This window comes from Eurypyga helias, unplaced genomic scaffold (assembly GCF_000690775.1).
Source record: "Eurypyga helias isolate BGI_N326 unplaced genomic scaffold, ASM69077v1 scaffold23353, whole genome shotgun sequence".
Classification (NCBI taxonomy): Eukaryota; Metazoa; Chordata; class Aves; order Eurypygiformes; family Eurypygidae; genus Eurypyga; species Eurypyga helias.
The window spans coordinates 49,383-57,618 of NW_010242160.1; the positions used below are offsets into that span (position 1 = coordinate 49,383).

The window sequence follows — 8,236 nt, forward strand, 5'->3', positions numbered from 1 at the left end:
TTGACAATGAGATCTACCTTGTTTTAGACTAGACACACAGGTTGAGTGGTGACAAGCCAGGCATATGAGATACGTTATACTAGAATGGAGACAGCAATAGAAATGGTAAAGCAAGTTGTCACACCTTGCCTAGCGGAGAAACCAGATGGGCAGACAGTGCCTTTTCCCTTCTCTTTTTTTTTTTTTTTTCCCCCCTGATACAGAGCTTTAAACTCTTCTGAATATTGGCCCAGGCTAAAGACAGAGTTTTTTCATCCTGTTTAAGTAACATCTGATACAAACCACAGAGGAAGAAAGACCAAACCAGTCAGTTTTCTCCTTTACCAAATACTGTGAAATGGAGTGCCATGGCAGTGTATTTCCCAAAGGCCAGGTGTGGAGTTCTAGCCCTGCTACAACACTGAGATGTGCTGCTCTCAGGAAAGGCAGAATTACATGCTGTGGTGCATCTGGTTTATATGCCAGCATGTGCTCAGACCTGACAGGTGGCTTTGACCCATCTGGTTTGCTTCAGTTCTGTCTGCTTCTTAATTCATCAAAACAGTCTGTAGGCCTCTTAACATTTTATTTGCAAGTAACCCACGAAGGGTTCAGTAAAGCCTTTGGAAGGGAAGCACACTGTTCCTTGCCAATAGATACTCCCACCTGGGTTCTCCTCTAGCTCTGCTGTTTCACTCTGCCACCTCACACTGGTCCCTTTGCCCCCCGGCAATTCAGTTCCTCCACTCAGTCACCTCTGCGGAGAGCTTCCAGACATACAGAGGGGAGCCTGGATCAGTGTCTGTTAGCACCAACCCTGGATGATCCTGCACATACCAGGGCTATCGGGATTCATACCATGAACACTAGAGGTAGGGCTTAGCTTTAATTCTTAGTATTCCTTCATTTTTCCAATGAAGGGCACAGAAACCCTGCCTGCCCCCGGGGAGAGCAAGCTACCTCGTCTCAGGTGAGGAGGCAGTGTCCCTCGGGTGCCTCTACCCCTCCACTGGGATTGCCAGAGGAGATCTCTCTGGGCGACAGCCACCCCATGGCTCTCTGGCATGGCTGCAGAGAGGCACAGCCTGAACTAAAACCATTCACCAGGGTGTGGTCATTACCTCTTCCCATTAATTCTACAGGGAGTCACTGGAGAGTCCGTAGGCTTCTTCCTGGCTTATTCATCCCAAAGCTGGGATGCCTTAGAAAACATATGTGCCTCCAAACCGGAAGTAATTCTTGCTGGCACTCTGACCTTCCCTCAGAAAGCTAGGAACATCCCTGGCTACAGGACCTGTTGCTGGTCCGTGTCTAATGGTCTGAGCTCAGTCCTCTTATAACCCTGCACTCCATCGCCCACCTGAACAAGACTCCATGCACCTCTCTGGGCACCATCAAAATTATCCTCACTGGCGCTGGTTTAAGTCCTGGATCTTCATGTTTGTGATCTGTGTAGCCACGTAGCCACAGCAGGCAAGCCTCTAGCCTGTGAGGCGCTGCAGCAAGAAGGCAGCCTATGCCATGAGGTGTGGTTTGGGACGTGCAGAAATTCCCAGCTTTCCACACATCCTGTGTTTCCCCCACTACCGTGTGAGCTGAGAGCTGACTTTCCCTAACACCCTAGGTGTTGGCTTGGCTGCCTGCAGCCCCAGGTGCACACCTAGGTGCTGAGCCAGCTTTCCCTCAGCCCATGGGCGAGTGAGCCGTGCTCTCCTTGAGCAGACTACGGGCTGGAGCAGGAGGGCAAGCAGGGAAAGCACTTGCCTGCAGGGAGAGCTGGTCTGCAGGGACGTAGCACAACCAAGGACTTCCGTGATTTGATTTCCCATCCAACATGGGGGATGTCCCTGCTCCTCCTTACAGTACTCACCCCAGGGCAGACCTGTGAATACCTGCTTTCATGGCTAAACTCTTCTCAGAAACGGAAAGGTTTTAAATTAATCCTGTCACAGGCCCAGCTGCCCGGTCGTGGCGCAGATACTGCTGACAGCCGATGCGCAGCCAGGGTCATGACACTCTGTGCACACTCATTGATTTCTGAGTCAAGGGCCAGCATCCTCTTACCAGCAAACACATTTTTAGGATGCAATTTCTCTGTTTCCTTTTTGATCCCAAGGTAGTTTGCTGGAGGAAAAAAATGACCTGTAGATTATACGTGCATGCAAAATACCTGGTGGTGATTAGAAAGGCCAAAGGCGAGTGCTTTGTGTGTTACTTAGGATCATTCCACTGGATGGATTAGTTGAATCACTCATTAAGACCCAGTATCATTAAGGCTGTGATGCAGCTGCAAATGGTGCTCAAATTGAGCACCTCTTTGGAAGAGGTGAAATACAATACCTGCTTTGAATGTTACACATTAAATTGGTCTTGCCAGCTAACCACTCGCCAGCTGATTTTAACAACAGGTGATGTCTATCTTGCGGATATTAGTTATCAAGCTGTCCAGTTCCTTTTAAAGCTAGTGCCAATAATTCCTCATTAGTGCAGCATTTTCCTCTCCATTCGTAAAGAAAGCTTTAGGCACAAGTCTCACATGTTCCATGTGGCTCTTCTTAGGATGAAAAAGTATTTTACCCCAGACTTAAGGAGGAATGCTTTTCAGTTCCCCTGTACTTCTGCCCTAAGAAGAGCCCGTGTCCAACCCAGCATTTCATTTGCACATTGTTTTTTCTCGAAGCACAGCTCTCAGCCTGTCTGCTGCACAGACACCACGCACTCTTTTGCATGTGCATTTGGAACTGCCATTTCTTTGTGTCTAGGGCAGGCCACTATTGACCTCTTATAAACTCAATTCTGGCCCAAGGTAATGAGAACTGAAGGGCAATGATAAGCTGAACTCTATGGGTCTGACGTTGCTTTCTTTGCACCCCAAAACACGTGATGTGATCCAAGGGAATTTGAGTTGTTCAAGGATTGCTAGAAATATTATCCCCATCTATTGTTTTATGGTGAACTGTTGACTAACAGAACGAAACCCTCCATAGCCATCACTCCATGCTCTTCATTGTCAGGATATTCTCACGTTTTTGGCACAAATGATATACTCAGAACTTATGTTGCATTTGGTGCAAAGAATGTTTATCCTTATTTTGCATCATTAAAATACAAATTAAATATTGTAGCTCTAACAAAGAGTGCTCATGTGGAAAAGCGTTTTCATCTGCTTGATGATTTAGTAAAAAGTGATGATTGGAAAAATGCACTTAAATTCAAGTATCAACATTTAGAATCAAGAACAGAAATAGTTCAAACATTAGGTAATTATGTGAATATTCACAACATTTATGCCAAATTTAATACGATGCAGTCTGTGCTTTTATGACATTTTTATTATGTTTCTAAAAAGTGCATGCTGAATTTTATAGAAAATAAAAATGTAAACATTGATCTGAAATATCAGGAAATAATTTGTTCAATTTTTATTTTCAAAAGAGACGAAAAGTCCTATATTGCCTCTAAACCTCATCAGGGTTTTATGACTAATCACAGTGCTGCATGCATTGAAAGGCATTTTCTAACTTGTGTTGTATTTCATTGTTTGCTGTCATTGGTTTTACACTAGAATAAGGTAAGTACTTTCCCTGAACCAATATCAAATGTAAGTTGCTGTTACAGCTGCAGTTCTTGCACCGTTTTATCAATGATGGGTCAGTGGAAAATCATCTGTACCCTCTGCGGTGTGCCACGTAGCTCCTGAGGGCCCTTGCAGCTCCTCCCCAGGGAGCTCTGGGCAAGTTAAACTTAGCAGGAAGTGTCCAGCAGCTCACCCCCTAGCGCAGTGAGAAATGTGAGAAGAGCTTCCCCTCCTCCTGCAGTGCAAGGAGACCTGCCAACGGAGGGCACCCAGCGCGTTGCATGGGCGACCTCTCAGCTCCAAGGGGGAACTCCCACTTTTTTCCATAATTAGTGACCACAGAGCTGAAGCCACAGCCAGGCGGTGAACGTGCCTGGATACATAGCCACACATGCCCCTTAGATACACAGCAAGTGTCTCCCAGGTAGTTCTTTTGTTTCTGGTAACTCTGCTGCTTTGTGCTGTCGCAGTTAACAGATGGCACTAACCAACATAGTTACTGAGCGGGGTTACTGAGTCAAATCTTGGGTCAAATCTGGACCTCACTGGAGCCAAAGAATGTTTGTGATTGAGATGAGCCACCAGGACTTCAGTCGCAGCACATCACTTTTCTCTTTATAGTACTCCCCAGCAAAGCATTTGTAATTCAGCCTCAAAATGCACCCCAAGCCTACTCCTGAGAGGCATGCCATTGCTCATTTCTAAGGTTTCGTTCACGTTTCATTTTGTTATCCAAATATTTTTGTTTCTATTTGGTTCCTCTTGTGCCCTGTCAATTAAAAATAAAACCACAGAAACGATGAACAATGTTAGTATATACTGGGGGGGTTTACTGCATGTTTTTCATTCCGTTTGCTGGTGTTCTGTTTTCCTATGTTTTCGTGTAGTTCAAACCATGCTTTCGGAAACATGCAGTAGCCAGAACACTTGATTAAAGACTAAAGATGCAAAGCAACTCCCCATAAATTACTTTATTGTAGGTATTTACTGAACATAACCTGGACAGAATTTTTTTCTTCTCTATTGGCTGCATGTCATTTTCATGTAACTAGTATAATTCCAGTGACTTCACTGGAAAGTTATTTAGGTTTTCTTACATAAACTGGAGCAGTATTATCTTCTATGTGTTTTTTAATAATGCACTCAAAGCTGTCAAACAGATTTTGCAGTACTTGCTTCTATTAATTGCTTTTATGCCGTTTGCTCTGTCAGCAATACGCAGATAACGATTTTGGGTGTGTATTTTTCTGATTCACTGCTGGTTCAGTGAATGCATAGAAAAGGCAGAAGGCTCCGCAGATGCTGACAGTCCATTACACGCTTGCAAAGCAGCCTCCAATTTACCGCTGATATCCAAACAAATGTTCCCTCCACACCCGCTGTTACGGAAGGAGGGATCTACTCCTAATGTAGCTTGATGCTGTCTGGCACATTTTGGGTCCTCCAAACAAAACAAAACGCTAGCAAAAGTGTGGTAGAGCCTTTTACTAGTCTGTAAAAATACAAATTAGATTTTTTATTATTGAAAGCATTCTTAAATCCACCAAATGCAAGAAATGTGTAAGTACTCCTGCAAACTATATTATATAATTCTTACTGTGATCTTATAAAGCATATTGATCTCTATTATACAGTGCTTGCCTCCTACCAATATATAAAATTATTTCAGAAAAATACAGACCTATTGTCATCTTGTGGATACCAGACTATACATAATAAACAATATGATACGATACTGTAATACACAGGGTATACCTATTGACCTATAGCAACGGTTAAAACCATGCCTTTTTCTATAGCAGGCAAGGTTTTCTTCATGAAGTTTTTTTTGGCATCCAAACAGTAGTTGGAAGGGCCATCTCAGACATTGGTGAGAACAAGTTTGAACCATGCCAGTACATTAAAAAAATAAAACATTTCATTCTTAGGAATTTAGACTTATTTTTCACACACTGCCCTGCTTTGGTGTTCTGTGTAACACAGAGAATATATGTGTTTTCTTTGTAATACCTTGATCATCTTATGAAATAACAGAGTGAAACATAAAACTAAGTAAATCTCTTGCAAGTTATTAGGCAACCCCCTCTGTGTTCCTTTTTTCCATTCTTTTCCTTTCTTTTTTTCGTTTTTTCTCCTCCTTTGTACATTGTTTTAAACATCTTCATCAACTTTATGGCCACAGAGAAAATGGTTAGGCATTTGAAGTGACATACAGGCCAGGTATACCTGGCAGTGTTCAAAAAGGGTCCTGAAAATCTCTGTTGAGCTGTTGCTGAATGTGAGCAGACTGAAGACAGGAGGTAGACGGGGGAATGTGAAGGCCCTTGGGCCAGGAACTGCAGCTCAGCATGTGCCCTGGCTTCCAAAGTCATGCCCAAGCTAAGGATCTCACAGCCGAGCTCAGCCCTAAATTTAGCCAGGTCCAGAAACAGCAATTTTGTCAGCCAAACACAGAGAGGCCCCGTTTGGCCCCATGTGCCTAGAGTGATGCCACTCAGAGTTGGGTAGTGCTTTCTCCCAGGCCCCTGTCTCCTGCTACAGAGCAGCCTTCTCCTAGCAGAGAAATGTTCCATCCTTACTCCATGGTTTAGGATAGGCTCCTGAGAGGTGGGATGTCAGGTGGCAGGTCACCTTGAAGGCCGTGTGTCTAAGGAACCACCCACTTCCCAGGCAATGGGAATTAAAGGGAAGGCCAAACTAAGACCTCCTTCAAGCCTCATGACCCACAGCAGCCACTTTCAGGAAGAGATTCGGGGTCGTGATTTCCCTCCTGCCTTCCTCAGTGAGGCACTTGGCATTGCAGTGAGCGTGATGTTCCACGGAGATCAGTATGGGACCAGAATAAAGACCGATCATCAGTGCTTCTTTGCACTTGAGCTATCAAGTGGAATTAAAACAACATGGACTCACTATGTACTATATATAAGCGCAGTATAGTGAGTACATTACAAATATAAAAAGTAATAAGAGTTTATGTAAAGATAAATACAAAAAGTATAAGAGTTTATGTTGTAAAGAGTTTATATAAACACAAATTAGTACAGACCTTTTCATTTGACGAAATCAGAACAAGTCAACCTCAAATATCAACCCCTCCCCAAACTGCCAAATGCTCAAGTGCCTTACTGTGAGAACACCGAAAGTTGTGCCAGGTCTAGAACTGATTGCAGTCAGTGTCACCAGGAGCTGGGTTTTGTTTCATTCTTGTATGTACATTCCAGTGGCAAAAAAAACCCCAAAAAGTCATTTTTCTGTAAAATTGGGTGGAGAAATTTGCCAAGTCTTAGAAAAATAATTGGGAAGCAACTTGGAATTGCCTAGGGGTTTATATCCTAGATTTTGATACAACTGCTTTTATTCAGTTTAGTCAATCATGTTCTCAATCAGTTGTTGAAGAGGGTGTAATTTTGTTATACAGATTTTTATAGATGAAGTTACCATACTACAGCAAAAGCTCTCTTTGCCTCTGGAGGATCATATGTATTTTGCAAAGCATGCAATCACTTCTTTTTCCTAAGGGCCACATTCACTAAAAATAAGCTTATGCACTAGAGAGGAAACTATGACTGATTACAGTACGAGTATTTACTTTTTACTCACAAAGAAAACTCAACAAGTGAAAACCTGCCTTGCACCTACAAATGGGAAATTTGTTAACTGTAATGTCTCCTGCAGGCATTTATGTCACAGATCACCTTTAGACTCTGATGGAGTTCTTGGTTTGGAGGCTCCTGGCAACGTTCAGTTCTTTGGAATAGAGACTCTTAGGCCAGGCATCCTTCTCCCACTTGAAGACAAAGCTAGGAAGCACAAGGTCCCAAGTGGGTAGGGAGGATTAGGAGAGGGAGTCAGAAAATAGCCTGAGACTGCACAGGTTCAGGGTGACTTTGCAGCTCCTTTCCCCTGGCAACCAAAAGAAAATTTGGCCACGCAGTCACCAGCAGTTCCTCCTGGGAGAAGCTCTTACCCTTGTTGGAGTTGTCCTTGGGGTCCACATGGTTAACGCTTGCTCTGATCTCTTGAAGAAACTGCATCCTCTGACTGCATCTGTGGAGTATCTTGTGTGCCACTTTTCCATGTTGAGAAAGGGGCTCGCAGGTGGCTCTAAAATCTAGAGTCTGGCTGCAGTAAGTGATACCATGTTTAGTTTTTTAAGTCGTTCTCTGATCAAAAGGTCCTTCACATACCCCGGGACTCCAGACCGCAGTGTGCAGGAGTGACTGTCCCTCTCACAGCCACATCTCGGTGGGTCTGTACGCCAAGTGCTCTGCAAGTAGTAGGTCTGAGAGGAGACATTCTGTATCAGAACTACAGAATACACAAACCTTTTCATTCTCATGTAATTCTGAATGCAATTTGGCTGTAGATTCCATAGACCCTGTACCTGTGTGTATGTATGCCCCGGGATATGTCTGTAAAGGGATGGAGAACAGGCACAGCCAGATGAGGCTCTGGCTGTTATGCAGTCCCCTGCCACAGCAGAGGCAGCAGGATGGAAAGGCTCTGTGGTGCTGGGCCATGAGTAGACTCATGAGGATGCACCACAGACCTTACAGCTCCATTTCCAAAGCTGATGAAGTTTGCAGGTGGGATCCAGCTCTTAGGAGTTAGCCAGGTTTTGGGTACCAAAGCCCCGGTCAGCCGTCTACTCTCCCGCTGCCCTCTCATGGGTTTCTTCCC

At 44.2% G+C, this 8,236-nt stretch overlaps 1 protein-coding gene across 1 annotated transcript in view; it reads left to right on the forward strand.

The window, feature by feature from the left end:
• The window catches only part of RELN (reelin), a gene marked incomplete at its 5' end in the record, with an annotated part of 58,389 nt that overhangs the window by 48,366 nt on the left and 1,787 nt on the right, over nucleotides 1-8,236 (forward strand). The gene's annotated exons all lie outside the window — the stretch shown is intronic.